The 19,205-nt window shown below is 44.0% G+C and overlaps 1 long non-coding RNA gene and 1 pseudogene across 1 annotated transcript in view; one reads left to right on the top strand and one right to left on the bottom strand.

Moving 5' to 3' along the window:
* The window catches only part of LOC145349659 (uncharacterized), a 94,930-nt gene that overhangs the window by 10,287 nt on the left and 65,438 nt on the right, over window positions 1–19,205 (bottom strand). The window lies entirely within an intron of this gene.
* Window positions 4,998–5,204, top strand: LOC145350426 (U2 spliceosomal RNA; annotated as a pseudogene).

Raw genomic sequence — 19,205 nt, forward strand, 5'->3', positions numbered from 1 at the left:
ATCCCACCCCAGGATCTGATGGCTAAAGGAGGTGTGTTCATAATGTGGTCAAACAGTTTGAGTGTTGACCTGCAAAATCCTTCTAAAACACCAATGGCTGGTGGTAAGAGCAGGAGAGACTCTTGATCCGCTATGCTGGAGGTGGACTTTTGCCCCTGAAGCTATGAGCTTCAGATGACAGTGACCTTTTCCAGGAAAGCCTCACTATGGTGCAAGAAGAGAAATAACAGCTCTACTGATGCCCTTTGCAGCTTTGGACACTTCAATTAAATTTCTCCTTAACCTTCTTTGCTCCAAGAATAACAATCCCAGCATGTCCAGTGTTTCCACATGTTAAGAGTGCTGATATTTGATGTCCTGCATCACACATAAGAACATAAGAAATAGGAGCAGGAGTAGGCCATCTAGCCCTTCGAGCCTGCCCCGCCATTCAAGAAGATCATGGCTGATCTGTCGTGGCTCAGTTCCACATTCCCGCCCTCTCCCCATAACCCTTAATCCCCTCTCTTATCAAAAACCCATCAACCCGCGTCTTAAAAATATTTAGCGAGGTAGCCTCCACCACTTCAACGGGCAGAGAATTCCAGAGATTCACCACCCTTTGAGTGAAGAAGTTCCTCCTCAACTCCGTTCTAAACCGCACCCCCTTTATCTTGAGGCTGTACCCCCTAGTCCTACTATCCTTTCTGAGGAGGAAGAGTCTCTCCACCTCTATCCTATCCATCCCATTCATCATCTTATACGTCTCAATGAGATCTCCCCTCATTCTTGTAAACTCTAACGAGTACAAGCCTAGTTTATTCAGCCTCTCCTCATAGCTCAACCCCCTCAACTCCGGTATCAGCCTAGTAAACCTCCTCTGCACTCCCTCCAAGGCCAAAATATCCTTGCGTAAGTATGGCGACCAAAACTGCACACAGTACTCCAGCTGCGGCCTCACCAATGCCCTATACAGCCGCAGCAAGACCTCCCTACTTTTATATTCAATCCCCCTCGCTATGAAGGCCAGCATCCCATTCGCCTTCCTGACCACCTGCTGCACCTGCAAACTGGGTTTTTGCGACTCATGCCCAAGGACCCCGAGGTCCCTCTGCACCGTCGCCTGCTGCAGTTTTTCGCCACGTAAGTAATAATCCTTCCTACCATTATTCCTACCAAAGTGGACCACCTCGCACTTGCCAACATTAAATTCCATTTGCCATTTCCTGGCCCATTCGCCCAGCCTATATAGATCCTTCTGTAGACTCTCCACACCCTCTGCACAATTTGCCGTTCCACCAATCTTGGTGTCATCAGCAAATTTCGACACCCTACACTCGGTTCCCTCCTCCAGATCATCTATATAAATGGTTAAATAGTCTGCTTTTTGTCTCACCATCTTACCAACAAACACACAAAAGGTTAATGTCACTCCACGTGACTCCTGTCCCAACTCATTTGCTGCTGAAATCCTCAACTATACCCTTGTACCTCTAGATTTGATTGTCCTAACACATTCCTGACTGGCCTATCATGTTCCCTTCTTTGTTAACCTGAGGTTATCCAAAGGTCTGCTGCCCATGTCTTAACTCGCACCTAACCCCACCACCCCAATAAGATCCACTCATCCCTTTACCCACTAATCTGTATTGGCACCTATTTGGGCGGCACAGTAGCACAGTGGTTAGCACTGCTGTTCCACAGCTCCAGGGATCTGGGTTCGATTCCCAGTTGGGTCACTGTCTGTGTGGAGTTTGCACATTCTCCTCATGTTTGCGTGGGTTTCCTCCAGGTGCTCCGGTTTCCTCCCACGGTCCAAAGATGTGCAGGTTACGTTGATTGGCCATGCTAAAATTGCCCCTTAGTGACCTGAGATGCATAGCTTAGAGGGATTAGTAGGTAAATGTGTAGGGATATGGGGGTAGGCCTGGGTGGGATTGTGGTCGGTGCAGACTCGATGGGCCAGATAGCCTCTTTCTGCACTGTAGGGTTTCGATGATTCTATTTAAACAACATCTTGATGTTAAAATTCTTAGCCTTGTTTTCAACTCAGTTCACAGCCTCACCTCTTACCCCGCTGGGTAAACATTGCAGACTTACAACAGTAGTATTAGGGTGTTCAGGACTGAAAGGGTTAACGTATGGGACAAGAGGAGCAGCATTGCCCACATGATGATGTAAAAGGCGCGTGACCATAAGTCAAGAAGGAGAATGCTTGTGGCTGAGATTGAGTAACACCTGTAGTCTTGTAGCTGCAAAATGCGTAGGAACATTTTATGACATTAAAAATGATATAAAATGAAATGGTTAGATATGACTTTGTGATCCTATACTCGATGATACTGTCTATTCCTCAGGTTTTATTCATTAAATCATTAACCTGCATTCCCAATTAGCTATGTGGCGAATGTACCGGACAACACTGAACTAATCCATCTTACCAAACGCTAGATAGAATCAGGCTACCCAAAGATCCTAAAAACAGGAAATGAACCACTTGACCTTTGATTAGTCATAAATTATTCTCACTTGGGGTGCCAAAGTTCAAGTTGTGATAAGCAGGAGTCACCGTCATGGCTGGAAGGCCAAGATTAGCTTTGCTGAAATTGATTCAGATTCCCAAATAACACTGATAACTAGTGCCATTGCATAGTGAGAAGCAATTGGTACATTCATCGTAACCGTATTTACTCAGTTTATTGTACAAACATCCAACCAGCACACTGAAAATCCACATCATCTGGCCTAGATCTAGATGAGTGGCAATCTTACTTCTGCCAATAGGAACAAAAAGAAAAGAAACATTCAGACATTGCACTGATTGAGTGACGTATTACCATGTTGAAGGGAAAATGATTGTCTCTAGCAGTAAGAAAAGTGACCACAACAACGATATGGGCCCAAATTGTACTAAAGAATTAAGATGGACGCTGTAAGTTCACCCAACTGATTTTTCTCTTGAAAGAGATTGAACCTTTTGGGATAATTGCTTGTTTGCATGATGTGAAATGAGAGATATGAAAATATTCACCTCATCGTTCCACAATCACTTCCTGAGAGAGGTTTGGCCTTCAGTTTCCACCACCCCTGCCCTTCCTCCCTTAGTCGTGGGTGGTGCTTTGATTTGATTTGATTTGATTTATTATTGTCATGTGTATTAGCATACAGAGAAAAGTATTGTTTCTTGCACACTATACTGGCAAAGCAAACAATTTAAAGAGAGGGAAAGGAGACAGTGCAGAACGTAGTATTACAATCATAGCTAGGGTGCAGAGAAAGATCAACTTAATGCGAGGTAGGTCCATTCAGAAGTCTGACAGCAGCAGGGAAGAAGCTGTTCCTGAGTTGGTTGGTATGTGACCTCAGACTTTTGTATCATTTTCCTGACGGAAGAAAGTGGAAAAGAGAATGTCCGGAGTCTGTGGGGTCCTCAATTATGCTGGCTGCTTTTCTGAGGCAGTAGGAAGTATAGACAGAGTCAATGGATGGGAGGCTCGTTTGCATGATGGATTGGGCTACATTTAAAACCTTTTGTAGTTCCTTGCGATCTTGGGCACAGCAGGAACCATACCAAGCTGTGATACAACCAGAAAGAATGCTTTCTATGGTGCACCTGTTGGTGAGAGTCATAACTGACATGCCAAATTTCCTCAGTTTTCTGAGAAAGTAGAGGCATTGGTGCGTTTTCCTATCTATTGTGTGGGTCTGGGGGGACTAGGACAAGTTGTTGGTGATCTGGAACATAAAAATTTGAAGCTCACAACCCTTTCTACTATGTTGCAGTTCTGGTACGGTTTCTGGTATGTTACAGTTCACTCGGGGAGTGTGAGTTGCTGTCTGTCAGAAGGCAGCCATCACGGACTTACAGAAACCCATCCCCAAATCCAATACAGCACTGAAGTAAGCTTTGCAAGAACAAAAGTGAGTCAAAAGCACTCCACATGTGAGTTGGATGCCTGGCCCTCTGAACAGCACAAGTGTTGGGGCAGGGAGGGGATGGCAGAGTGGGGAGGGTGGGTGAGAGATGTCGGCGGGGGGGGGCAGTGGGGGGAGGAGTGGACGACTGAGTTTCTCCTGCAGCTGACCATATTTTCAGCTTTGGACCTGGCATTAAGTGGACTCACAAGTCCAGTTAATGCCAGGTCAACTCAGCCCAAGAGGCCATTTGGAATCACAATTTGCCCACAGCAAAAAGATTCCGATGAATCATATATCCTAGCCCTTCCCAGCTTGGGGCAATGTGTGAGTGCTCACAGGGACTGGCCAGAAGCTATGCACCCTATTCTGAGAGCCTTTGGCTTCTTTCGTGCCAGCTCCAGCATTCAAGTGTCCATGAGAAGGATGCAAAATGGAGGTCTGGCAGTATTGGCTCCAGCAGCACTACAGAGTAGAATTTCCAACAATGCAGCAATTTCAACAATGCAGCACTCCCTTGGTACCACATTCCGTTGGTACTGCACAAGATTCAAAGCTCTCGACAAATCTCCACGTATTCGATTCCATTGAGATCATCATGATTTTATCCCCACGTTTTTTTTTCTGCCTCTTGTGGCCATACGGTCCACCTAAAATGGCGATATATAAAGCACTCTGGGATAATTGGGCAAGAACTAAAACGGCAGGCTGCAGCCTAAAAGACAGAAATAAACAGGAACAGCTCAGACAACTGAATACACAGGAAATAAGCCATCCCAAAGACAATGGATACGTTCTGGTCAAACATACTTGTTTACCAGACAAAAGGGAGTCTTAACCCCTTATTTGGGAGAGAGGTCTGTGAGAAACATGCCTCCAGTAGCTACAGGCATGGTCATTGGGGACACACCCAGAGATCGGTGTGGCAGCATTTGATTGGACTCTTATTGATCAGGGTGATCAAACCCTGATCGACTGATTGACAAGAATCAGGAGACCACCCAAAAAGGACATGAAAACAAGGAGGGATAAAAGGTGCTGCACAACAGAAGAAACGCTCTCTCTCTGAACCCACTAACGAGCTACAACAACGGTGACCATCGATCGCCTCTCGGCCTTTTGGCTCAGATCAAGTATAGTATTGGCTTTATGGCTCACATCAAGTGTAGTACTTGGTTGAAGTCATTAGGTTACATTTTAGCTTCATTTGAAGCAATTTTTAAAAGCGGCATCTCGGCCTTTTGGCTAAGATGCAAATGAGATCAAGCTTTGGAGGAGGTGCAATGCCTACTCCAATCAGCTTGGATCATGTAGATCAAGCCCAAGACAGGAAGTGTGAGCCCTGTTTTGTCAGCTTGGATTGGGAATGTCTCACTTGTTGACACTCTGAATTGGACTTGATTTGATTGAATTGGATTAAATAAAAGAAAGTGACCATCACCAGCAATGACCAGCACGAAGAGAGCCATCACACCTGAGAAGGAAGGAAGACCAGAGCCAGAGTGCCAGACCAGACCAAAGGACCAGACTACGCAGAGGACTACAGAGACCAGCGCACAGATAAAGGCCAATATCTGCTTGGGTACTTACCACTCATGCAAAGTTAAGTCAAGGTCTAGTATTGCACTTGAACTTTAGTATTTCTGTAAGATAATTTATTGTTGGTTGGGGTGGGTGATTATTGATTGTGTGTTTAAATAAATATTGTTGTACTAACAAGAAGTCTACTCGCAACTCTTTGTCCATCATATAAGGGTTAAAACAGACTGTGCGGCAGGCACAACACTCTATTGTAGTTCTCCTAAAAACCACTGCGTTATGCTCAACTGCTCCCAGAGGTACAGTCAGTTCTGCACTTGCCCACCCAAGTGATCATCCTTCATGTGGGTACCTGAATTCCTTGCGATCCTTCTCGTTTGCCAGGTGTTAAGTAGCAATATACCTGAGATGTGCTTCAGATACTAGACTCTTAGTTCTGGAATTCCCTCCCTAAATCTCTTTGCGTTTCTACTTTTAACAGAATCTTTACAATGCAGAAGAAGGCCATTCAGCCTGCACTGGCTCTCTGAAAGAGTGTTCCATCTAGTACCCACTGCCCCGCCTCCTCCTTATCCCTGTAGCCTTGCACATTCTTTGTTTTCAGTAGCAATCCAATTCCCTTTTGCATACCCCCATCTAACTTGCCCCCACTACTCTCATGGGAAGTTAGTTCTAGGATCCAATCACTCTTCGAGCGAAAAAAGAAAATCTTCTTATCATCTTCTACTCACAGAATCATTGACTCCCTGCAGTGCAAAAGGTGGCCATACGGCCCATTGAGCCTACACCAACATCAACCCCACACAGGGCCTATTCCTGCAACCACATATATTTACCTGCTAATCCTCCTGACACTAAGGGACAATTTACAAAGAGAGCAAAGAACAAAGAAGAGTACAACACAGGAACAGACCCTCCAAGCCTGTGCTGATCATGATTAGTTTAGTTTCATTTACTTATTAGTGTCACAAGTTGGCTTACATTAACACTGCAATGAAAATCACTTCGTCACCACACTCTGGCGCCTGTTCAGGAAAATTTAGCATGGCCAACACACCTAACCAGCATATCTTTTGGACTGTGGAAGGAAACTGGAACACCTGGAGGAAACCCATGCAGAGATGGGGAGAATCTCCGCACAGTGACCCAAGCCGGGAATCAAACCCGGGTCCCTAGTGCTGTGAGGCAGCAGTGCTAACCACTGTGCCATCGTGCCACCCATAACTCAACTGAAAAAAAGCCTTCTGCCCATACTCGTTCTTTATCCAAGTAATGGTCAATCAATCTAATCCGCACATCTTCAGAGTGTGGGAGGAAACGGAGCATCCGATGGAAACGCAGGCAGACACAAGGAGAACATGCAAACTCCACAAAGATAGTGATCCAAGGCTGAAATCAAACATGGCAAACGTGCTAACCATTGTGCCATCATGCCACCCCATTTCGCCCATTATTTTGAATATTTGTCCTCTAGTTACTCTTGAGTGGGAACAGTTTCTCAATATTTACTCTGTCCGTACCCCTCATGATCTTGAATACCTTTATCAACTCGCCTCTCAGCCTTCTTCTCTCCAAGGAAAACAATCCCAACCTTTCCAATCTTATCCTTGTTTTGCTTTATGATGTTCCTGAATATCCACCCCATTCTGTTTCCATGGCTCATTTTCAAATTTTGCTCAATAATTATCCTGTGAAGTACTTTTGGGATGTTTTGCAATTTTAAAGGCAATTTATAAATGGAAGTTGTATGGGAGTTGCACCTATTCTGTCCAGCAACAGCTCGATTTCCCATCCAGGGTCATTTAAATAACTCAAGGGTGGAGACAGGAAGTCAACCACAGCAACCAAGAAAAAAACAAGATGTTAAGAATTCTGAGAAATACCCTCCCAAACCCAGACCAACACATCACAGGATGAGGAAATCAATCTAATGACATTAGAAAATATTGAGTAATCAAGTTCTGTATGGAATGCTACTAGGACAGGATCCATCTATCAGATTTCATATATCGTTTAACTATTCTAATGTTTGTGCCTTTAAAATCCAATATTAAACAAGAATTTCATCAACCCTTTTAGAATGGCTTCTCTGTCAGTTTAAGTTTATTTATTAGTGTCACAAGTAAGGCTTACATTAACACTGCAATGGAGTTACTGTGAAAATCCCCTAGTCGCCACACTCCGGCACCTGTTTGGGTAAACTGAGGGAGCACGGCCAGTGCACCTAACTGGCACATCTTTGGGATTGTGGGAGGAAATCAGAGCACCCGGGGGGAGACCCACACAAGAATACGCAGACTCCGCACAGGCAGTGACCCAAGCTGAGAATTGAATCCGAGTCCCAGGCGCTGTGAGTCAGCAATGCTAACCACTGCGCCACCTCTTTGGCTTCCGATTCAGCTGTTCACAATACACATTAATGATTTGGACAAAGGAATTGAATGCAATATCTCCAAATTTGCATTTGATACTAAGTGGGTGGCAGTGTGTGCTGTGAGGAGGATGATAAAAAGCTGCACGGTGTCTTGGACAGGCTGAGTGGGTAAATACTAGGCAAATGCAATGTATTATGGATAAATTTGAGATTATCCACTTTGGTAGCAAAGACAGGAAGGAAGATTATTATCTGAATGGTAGCAGTTTCGGAAAAGGGACCTGGGTGTCATGGTAGAACAGTTGCTAAAGCTTGGCAAGCAGATACAGCAGGTGGTGAGGAAATGTAATGGCATGCTGGCCTTCATAGCAAGAGGATTTGAGTATAGGAGTAGAGATATCTTGCTGCAATTATACAAGGTCTTGGTAAGGCCACACCTTGAGTATTATGTGCAGTTTTGGTCTCCTAGTTTGATGAAGGACATTCTTGCTATTGAGGAAGTCCAGCGAAGATTCACCAGACTGATTCCTGGATTAGCAGGACGGATGTATGAAGTGAGGCTGGATTGACTGGGCTTGTACTCGCTGGAATTTAGGAGTATGAGCGGGGATCTCATAGAAACACTTAAAATCCTGATGGGACTGGGCAGGCTAGATGTGGGAAGAATGTTCCTGATATTGGGGAAGTGCAGAATTAGTGGTCACAGTCTAAGAATAAGGAATAAACCATTCAGGACTGAGATGAGGAAGAACTTCTTCTCTCAGAGAGTTGTGAACCTGTGGAATTCTCTACCACAGAAAGCTGTTGGGGTCAGTTTGTTAAATATGTTCAAGAGGGAGCTGAACGTGGGCCTTGTGGCTAAAGGGATCAAGGGGGTATGGAGAGAAAGCAGGAGTGGGATACTGAAAGTGCATGATCAGCCATGATCATATTAAATGGTGATACAGGCTAGAAGACTGAATGACCTACACCTGCACCTATTTTCAATGTTTCTATGTTTCAGCTAATTGTGGGGGTCAAGTCCCATCTGAGCACAAACTGTCAGCTGCCACTTTGGTGTAGGACTGAGGGAGTGGTCCACTGAGGGAGTGCTCCACTGAGGGAGTGCTACAATAAGGGAGTGCTGCTCTAAAGGACTGCTGCACTGAGGAAGTAATTCACTATGAGAATACTACACTGAGGGAATGCTGCTTTGAGGGAGTGCTGCACTGAGGGAGTGCTGCACTGAGGGAGTGCTACAATGAGGGAATGCTGCACTGAAGGAGTGCTGCACTGAGGGAGTGCTACAATGAGGGAGTGCTGCACGGAGGGAGTGCTACACTGAGGGAGTGCTACACTGAGGGAGTGCAGCCCTGAGGGACTGCTACCCTGAGGGAATAATGCACTGAGGGAGTGCTACACTGTCAAATGAGTCATCAAATTAAGTCAGACTGTCCTCTCGAATACACATCAAAGATCCCACAGCACTACCTTGGGAAAAGAGAAAGGGAATTCTCTCTGGCGTCTTGAGATTGGAAGATCTGAAGATATAGTGGCAACAGGAGGCCATTTGGCCCCTCAAGTATGCTCCGTTCTGCAATAAGATCATGGCTGACCAATACCAATCACTCAAACAACATCACCAAAAACAGATTACCTCATTGCTCATCACAAATAAATCTGCCCTTGGGGTATGAACACCATTAGGTCCAGAATTACCTCTCCACATTTCTCTTCTGCTTTATGATGCTCCATTAAACAGAAATCTTTGACCAAACTTTTGAAGATCTGTCCTAACATCTCTTCATGTGTCCCAGTGTCAAATTCTGTTTTACAGCACTCATGTGAAGTGTCCTGCAACATCTTAGTATGTTAAAGGCATTATGTCAATGCCGGCTGTAATTGCGGTTTGTGGGATCTTGCTGTGCACTGATTGGCTAATGTGTTTCCCAAACTGCAATGACAACTGTACTTCAGAAGTATGTAAATGTCTTCAAGGTGCTTTGGAACATCTGAGGTTGTGAAGGGTGTTATACAAATGCAGGATCTCTCTTTCCATGACAGCAATTGCTTTTGATGGGACTGTACATTTGCACGTTCTGCCCGTGTCTGCATGGGTTTCCTCCAGGTGCTCCGGTTTCCTCCCACAATCCAAAAATGTGTGGGTTAGGTGGATTGGCCATGCTAAATTGCGTCTTAATGCCAGGAGGATTAGAAGGATAAATACACGGGGTTAAGAGATAGGGCCTGGATGGGATTGTTGTCTGGGCAGGCATGATGGGCCAAATGGCCTTTTTTTGCACTGTAGGGATTCTATGAGTCTATGTAGTGATTTCCTGTTTGCTGAGTGAAACTCACTCTCCAGCTTTGGATCTCCCAGCTCGGTCTTTGAGGAGAACTATAAATCTATAAATGTCAACACAAACATATTTGAACTGGGGGTAAGATTATTGCTTTTTTCACTGAAAAGACAATTCCTTTTCTCTTCCTGCATTGGAGTTTTAGCATATTTTCATTGGCAGCGAAATGTAATTCAAGTTCTTATCCCCGCCACTTGCCTTGCACTGTCCCTAAATATGTCACCTCATTCTCTTCAGCTGTGTATCTCCAATAAAGACACATTTATAAAGTTGTGAAAGAGCAAAATTATTCTAATTAAAAGGAAAATCCTGCAAATCATATTCCATGCAGCACGCCAGGGGCACAGGGTCCATCCACTACATTCCTGACTTTATTAATATTCAAATTTAATATTCAACTCAAACTGCTCCAACTCTTTCATAAAGGCCTCAGCATCAGTTATGGCTCACCCGGTATCAAGTCCCACTTCTCTAGCACTCATGTGAAACATCAGCGTAGGACTAAGGAAATGCTGCACTGCCAGAGGCGTCATCTTTCAGTTAAATCATTAAAAATTCTCACCACCACAGCTGCTTCATTGTAATCACTTCTCAGTCTTTTAGCTAAGATGAGGCTTTAGATTGAGCCTAAGATGGGATGCCATGCCCCATCTTAGGAAGGATGTTATTAAACTGGAAAGAGTACCAAAAAGATTTACAAGGATATTTCTGGGACTGGAAGGTTTGAATTGTAAGGAGAAGCTGGATAGGCTGGGACCTTTTTCCCTGGAACATAAGAGGATGAAGGGCACCTTATGGAAGTTTATAAAGTACGAGGGGCATAGATAAGGTGAACAGTCAAGCTCTTTTCTCCAGACTACAGGAGTCTAAAACTAGAGGGTGTAGGCTTAAGGTGAAAGGGAAAAGATTTAAAAGGGACCTGAGGGGCAATATTATCACACAGAGGTGGTGAGTATTGGAATGAGCTGCCAGAGGAAGTGGTAGAGGTGGGTACAATTACAACATTTAAAAGACATTTGGATAGATACATGGATAGGAAAGGTTCAGAGGGTTATGGGCCAAACACAGGCAAGTGCGACTAGTTCAGTTTAGGAAATCTGGTCAGCATGGACGAGTTGGGTCGAAGGACCTGTTTCTGTGCTGTGTATCTCTATGAATCTATCTTGGCAGCTTGGATCTTGTTTGTTTCTCTTGTGGGGACCATCAATGATTCAACTTGAATTTGGTTTTTGGCGCAAGTGAGAAGATGGGTTCAGGTCCATCTGTGCATGGGCTTTGGAAATTTTTTTTAAAAATAATTATCATCGTAAGTGTACAATCAGGTACAAGCTGCTACCTAGTTTAAATTTAACTTATTACTGTCTGTCTGCCTTCTTTATCATATCCTTCAATCTCTTCTCTCCCAAAAAACACATCTGACTGCCTCTGGAACCCTTTTGTATGAATTAATCCCCATAATTCTGCAGGTTGTCTCATGTCAAACACTTATTTAATTCCCTTTTGAAAGGTTACAATTGAATTTGCTTCCACTCCCGAGTTCACCTTTGGCTCCTTTACCAGTTACCTTAAATCTGTGCTCTCTGGTTACCAACCCACTTGCCAGTTGAAACACCATTTTTATCTTATTCCACCAACACTTTTCAAACTTTTTTTAATTTCTAAAAAGATTCAAACATGTCTGCTAAATCTCCCATTTACATTCTCAGCTCCAAAGGAGATCTCTTTCATCCACTCTAATTTACAAACAATTCCACCTCTCTTGACTCGTCCACTTTCTCTTATTTGTCTGACTGCCTATCTGACACCTGGTACTAGACGAGCAGATGTTTCCTCCAAATAAGTATTGGGAAGACAGAAACGATTGCCTCTGGTTCCTGTTGTAAACCCTGCTCCGCCAACGCCATTCCTTTCCTTGGCAGCTCCTGCGACTGAACCAGACAATTTGTAACCTTGTTGTTATATTGGACCCTGAGATAAGCTTCCTTCAACATAGCTGCCACCGTCACTATTTCCACCTCCATATAATAGTGGCCAACACTGCCCCTTCCCTGACTCATCTATTGTAGGGATGACTGTTCCAATACGCTTCTGGCTGACTTCCCACATCCTATGCTCTATAATTGTGAAGTCATTCAAACTTCTGCTGCCTGTGTCATGAATTGTGCTGAATTACACTAACTCCAGGTCGAGTGAGGCCACAGTTTTAAAAATCCATGTTTTCAAATCAGTCCATAGCCTCGCCTATCTCAGTAATCTCCTCTCATCTTATTTATTAGTGTCACAAGTAAGGCTTACATTAACACTGCAATAAAATTACTGTGAAAACCCCCACACTCCAGCTCCTGTTCAGGTACAGTGAGGGAGAATTTACCATGAACAATGCACCTAATGAGCACATCTTTCAGAATGTGGGAAGAAACCAGAGCACCCGGCAGAAACCCATGCAGACAGTAACCCAAGCCAGGAATCGAACCCAGGTCCCTGGTGCCATGAGGCAGCAGTGCTAACCACTGTACCAGAGCGCCTTACAGCCCTCTGAGATTTCTGCTCTCGAGCGTTTTCTATTTGAATCACTGTATCAGTGGTGGCTATATTTACAACTGTTAAAGCCCGAAGCTGGGATTTCCCGGTGTGACCGGTGGTGGGCATTGTTTTGGGTGGGGGGACGGGAAAATTTGGGGGGGACGGGAAAATTTGGAGGGTAGTCTAAAGTCAATTGACTTTTAGAATCATAGAATCGCTACAGTACAAAAGGAGGCCATTTGGTCCATCAAGCCTGCACTGACAACAAACTCACCCAGCCCTATTTCCATAAGCCCACGTATTGGACCTGCTAATCTTGTTGACATTAAGGGTCAATTTAGCATGGCCATTCCACCTAACCCACACATCTTTGCCTGCCCTCCAGATTGTTCTGCTCTTATCTATGCTGATGCCCGCTCCTGATGAGGCAGGAAAATCTTGGTCCTAATCTCTGGAATTCCCTCCTGAAAGCTCTCTCGGCCTCTCCATCATATTTTCCCCTTTAAGACACTCCTTAAAACCATCACTTTGACCAAGCTTAAGATGCTCTGACCTAATACTGCCTCAGGTAGGGGGGACGATGACCTAGCAGTATTAGCGCTCAACTATTAATCCAAAAACTCAGCTAATGTTCTGGGGACCCAGATTCAAATCCTGCCATGGCAGGTGGTGGAATGTGAAATCAATTAAAAATATCTGGAACTAAGAATCGACTGATGACCATGAAATCATTGTCGATTGTCGGAAAAACCCATCTGGTTTACAAATGTCCTTTCGGGAAGGAAATCTACTGTCTTTACCTAGCCTGGCCTACGTGTGACTCCAGAGCCACAGCAATGTGGTTGACTTTCAACTGCCCTTGGGCAACTAGGGATGGGCAATAAATACTGGCCAGCCAGCGTTGCCCATGTCCCACAAATAAACAAAAAAAAGTAGCTGCTTGTGATAATACTTGTAACTCCTTCAGACTTTGTTTCTTTAACATTGATAATGGTTTATAAATACACTGTTGTTGTTGGCGAGGCAGACACAGATCCCCACTTAAAAAGGAATCAAGTGCATCAATCACAGATGTTACTGACTTTCCAAATTAGAGCATGAAATAGTCTGCAAAATTACACAATAAAATCACAAAGGGAACAGCAGCTGTAATGTAGACAGCTTCATTCACTCAGCAAAGATAGCCCCAGAGTGCTCATTAAATGCCTCAGCCAATGGCCTCAAAGTTTAATCAGAATTTTGGAGACAGTTATTGCCTCATAAATTCACCAGCAATCACATCAATCACTTAAATAATAGTTTGAGGACAAAGCAGACTCCCTTGAATACCTGAGATTTAATTAAGCCAAAGAAAGGCAGCATTTCAGAACAAATGTGAAGCCAGGGCTCTCCGCCTAACAGCAGAGAAGCCAGAGAACATTTTGCAGAGCTTTGATGGAGTAGTTAGGCCAAAGATTCTGGGGAGAGTGAGGATTTGTTGCAAAGCAGAATGTAGTAGTAGGGGCCAGCAGGAGATTGAGGAACAGATGTGTAGGCAGATTTTGGCAAGGTGTAAAGTAACAGGGTTGTTGTAGTGGGAGATTTGAATTTCTCCTATAATGATTGGGACTCACTTAGTGCTAGGGGTGTGGATGGGGCTGAGTTTGTAAGGAGCATCCAGGAAGGCTTCCTGAAACAGTAAGTAGATAGTCCAACTAGGGAAGGGGCCATACTGGACCTGGTGTAGGGGAATGAGCCCGGCCAGGTGGTCGATGTTTCAGTAGGGGAGCAGTTTGGGAACAGTGACCACAATTCAGTAAGCTTTAAGGTACTGATGGATAAAGATAAGTGTAGTCCTCAAGTTAAGGTGCTAAATTGGGGGAAGGCTAATTACAACATTATTAGGCAGGAATTGACGAATGTAGATTGGGGGCAGATTTTTGAGGGCAAATCAACAACTGGCATGTGGGAGGCTTTCAAGTGTAAGTTGATAGGGATTCAGGATTGGCACATTCCTGTAAGGATGAATGATAAGTATGGCAAGTTTTGGGAACCTTAGATAACAAGAGATATTGTGAGCCTAGTCAAGAGAAAAAGGAAGCATTTGTCAAAGCTAGGAGGCTGGGAACACACAAAGCAAGTGTGGAATACAAAGGAAGTGGGAAGAAACTTAAGCAAGGAGTAAGAAGAGCTAAAAGGGGTCATGAAAAAGCATTGGCCAGCAGGATTAAGGAAAATCCCAACGCTTTTTACACATATATAAAGAGCAAGAGGGTAGCCAGGGAGAGGGTTGGCCCACTCAAAGACAAGAGAGAGGATCTATGTGTGGAGCCAGAGGAAATGGGCGAGTGTTAAATGAGTACTTTGCATCAATATTCACCAAAGAGAAGGACTTGATGGATGATGAGTCTGGGAAAGGATGCGTAAATAGTTTGAGTCATGTTGAGATCAAAAAGGAGGTATTGGGGTTCTTGAGAAACACTAAGGTAGATAAGTCTCCAGGGCCTGATGGGATATACCCCAGAATACTGAGAGCGGCAAGAGACGAAATTGCTGGGGCCTTGAGAGAAATCTTTGTATCCTCACTGGTTACAGGGGAGGTCCCAGAGGATTGGAGAATAGCCAATGTAGTTCCTTTGTTTAAGAAGGGTAGCAAGAATAATCCAGGTAATTACACGCTGGTGAGCCTTACATCAGTGGTAAGGAAATTATTGGAGAGGATTCTTCGAGACAGGATTTATTCCCACTTGGAAATAAGTGGACGTATTAGTGACAGGCAACATGGTTTTGTGAAGGGAAGGTCATGTCTCACGAACTTGATCGAGTTTTTCGAGGAAGTGACGAAGATGATTGATGAAGGTAGGGCAGTGGATGTGTTCTACATGGACTTCAGTAAGGTCTTTGACAAGGTCCCTCATGGCAGACTGGTGCAGAAGGTGAAGTCACATGGGATCAGAGGTGAGCTGGCAAGGTGGATACAAAACTGTCTCAGTCAAAGAAGTCACAGGGTAGCAGTGGAAGGGTGCATTTCTGAATGGAGGGTTGTGACAAGTGGTGTTCCTTAGCGATCAGTGCTGGGACCTTTGCTGTTTGTAATATATATAAATGATTTGGAGGAAAATGTAACTGGATTGATTAGTAAGTTTGCCAATGACACAAAGGTTGGTGGATTTGCAGACAGCGATAAGGAACATCAGCAGATACAGCAAGATATAGATCAGTTGGAGAGTTGGGCGGGGAGATGGCAGATGGAGTTTAATCTGGACAAATGTGAGATAATGCATTTTGGAAGGTCTAATACAGATGGGAAATTTACAGTAAATGGCAGAACCTTTAGGAGTCTTGATAGGCAAAAGGATCTGGGTGTACAGGTACACAGGTCACTGAAAATGGCAATGCAGGTGGAGAAGTTAGTCAAGAAGGCATATGGTATGCTTGCCTTCATTGGCCGGGGTATTGAGTTTAAAAATTGGCAAGTCATGTTGAGGCTTTATAGAACCTTAATGAGGCTGCACTTGGAATATAGTGTTCAATTCTGGTCGCCATACTACCAGAAGGATGTAGAGGCTTTGGAGAGGGTACAGAAAAGATTTACCAGGATGTTGCCTGGTATGGAGGGCATTAGTTATGAGGAGAGGTTGGAGAAACTTAGTTTGTTCTCATTGGTGCGACGGAGGTTGAGGGGAGACTACAAGATTATGAGGGGCATGGACAGAGTGGATAGTCAGAAGCTTTTTCCCAGGGTGGAAGAGTCAATTACTAGAGGGCATAGATTTAAGGTGCAAAGGGCAAGCTTTAAAAGAGATGTACAAGGCAGATTTTTTACACAGAGAGTGGTGGGTGCACAGAACTCATTGCCGGGGGAGGTAGTAGAAGCGGATACAGTAGTGACTTTTAAGAGGCGTCTTGACAAGTACATGAATGAGATGGGAATAGAGGGATACAGTCCCTGAGGGCATAGGGGGTTTTAGTTAAGTCAGGCAGCATGTTGATGCAGGCTTGGAGGGCCAAAAGGCCTGTTCCTGTGCTGTAATTTTCTTTGTTCTTTGTAGTGTCTGAAAGAACAGTAGAAGCTTTCAAAGGGGAAAGTGTTGTTAGGAAAGGATTTTAAAAAATGGCAGGGCTATAGAGTATTAGCAGAGGGGTGGTACTGATTGGATAGCTCTTTCAAAGAGCCTTGACTGGCACAATGGGCCAAATGGCCTCTTTCTGTCGTGAAATGTTCGATGGCACCAATAAAAGAACAGTACTGTTTGTAGAGGCTAATTTACCAAGTTTGCCAGCAACCGCGGGGGTGTGTATGTATGTGCATGTGTGTGTGTGTGTGTGTGTGTGTGTCATGAAAGTAGGCACTTAACATCACATGAATAATTCACATGCTATATACTTCTGCAACCAGTCATCCTGGGGTGAGAAATGAAGCCATTACTACTGAAATCCCAAGGCAAGGGCTAGTTGCTGACTCTTTGTAAAGATGAAGTTCCATCTGAGCCTCCCTATTAGAAATGGACACCTGTGGGAATATGGCCAGACCTGCTTCAGTGATAGGCTGTTTAAAGATAAGATATATGGCAACTAATTGCCTCAGAGCAGGATCCCAAAAACAGCAAAGCAATAATGACCAGGCAACTGTTCAGGCTCAGGTCAGAAACTCCAAGGTGTTTTGTGAAGTTAGCCTCGTTCCCCGGGCGAATTTTCCCATCCCGCCTACCATGGGAATTATAGCAGGCAAGGGGCAGACCATTGGCCTTGAGTGGGATTTTCCAATTTCAGGATGAGCGCAGCCAGAAAATCCCGCCCCCTAAGTTTTACATTTGATTTTGGCATAGGTGAGCATAAGATGTTCCTCCAGGTAGGATTCAAGTGACCCACTAGGATGCTTTTATCAAGCAAAATTTATTTAAGAACACATTAAGATTAGAACAAAAAGAAATAGCATAACTTTTCCCAATTGCAAGATTTAAACATTACACAGTGCAACTATTAACGGCTAGCTATCTCTGTTGCTCCTACTTAAAGCGATACCCCATAGACATACACCCTTCTTCAGAATGAGTTTGCACTGAAACAAGTATGCTCACATGATACTAGGTTTCCAGCTTTTATAACCTAGAGACCTATATCTTCAAGACCGCAAAACAGAGAAATAAATCTAGTCTTTAGCAGCTTCCAATCTTCCGACTTCAGAGACAGAAAATGGTACTTCTTTCTCTGCAGCTTCCAAAACACTCAGACCAGTACAATCTCCAGCTCCAGAGACTGGAATCAAGAGATATTGCTCTTTCTCTCTCAACTCCAACAGCATCTGAAAACAACTAAAGTGGGATCTTCTATGAAAATATAGCAGTCCTCTATCATATGACCTGACTGTCAATCATCTCAATCAAGCTCTACTCTGCAATCCCAGGGAACACTAAAACAACAGAACACTGCATTAGTTCAGATTAAAACAAACATGATGTCAATTATACTGCTTCAGTAACAACAGAGGATACAGGCTGCAGACAAAACAGCTCCAACAAAATGCTTAGCATTACTCAAAACATCCAGCAGAGAAACATGACTAAAATAAAGTACAGTATCATCACACAACTTATTCTAGTGATGTTGAATGAGATGTAAATGAGAGACCGGAGAGAAGAATCTTTCTCTTCTTTGCTATGGTGCCATGGGATCTTTCATTGAGAAAGCCTTGGTTGAACACTTCATTCTAAAATTGGCACATCTGGCAGTGCACCACTCCTTCAGTATTGCACTGGTGTGTGAGCCTGTATTTTGAACAATCTTTACAAGAATGCAGGAGTCCAAGCAACAGTATAATATGGTGCTGTAAGTCAGAAGGTTGACACAGGGCGGCAGATGATGATATAACTCAAGTTCTGGATTGGTGAAGAGACAGATTTGACCAGAATATTCACTGAAAGAATGAGTCTTTTCATCAACCATTTGATCTTTGTTAAAGTTTCATCATCTAGTAAAAATTACATTCAACCCAACTCGTGAGTAACTTAGAGCTGACAAGTAGCAAGTAATATTCATGCAAGGCAAAGGCTATTTCCAACAAGACAGAATCTAACCATCGCCTTTTGGCATTTAATGGTGTTACCATCACTGAATCCCTTAGTATCAACATCCTGGGAGTTATCATTGATCAGAAACTGAACAGGGCTAGCTATATAAATACAATGCTACAAGAACTGGTCAGAGGCTAGGAATCCTGCAGCAAGTAACTCACCTCCTGACTCCCCAAAGCCTGTCCACCATCTACAAGGCACAGGTCAGGAGTGTGATAGAATGGTCTCCACTTGCCTGGATGAGTGTAGCTCCAACATCGCTCAAGAAGCTTGCATCATCCAAGACAAAGCAGCCCGCTTGATTAGCACACCATCCACACGCATTCACTCTTTACCATTACTGCACAGTGGCAGCAGTATTTGCCATCTAGAAGATACACTGCAGGAACTCACCAGGTCTCCTTCGGCAGCAGCTTCCAAAACCATGATTATCTCAAAACATAAGGGTAGGAGATACGTGTGAACACCACCACCTGGAGGTTC

This window comes from Carcharhinus amblyrhynchos, chromosome 11 (genome assembly GCF_965287045.1).
Source record: "Carcharhinus amblyrhynchos chromosome 11, sCarAmb.v2.hapA, whole genome shotgun sequence".
Lineage (NCBI taxonomy): Eukaryota > Metazoa > Chordata > Chondrichthyes > Carcharhiniformes > Carcharhinidae > Carcharhinus > Carcharhinus amblyrhynchos.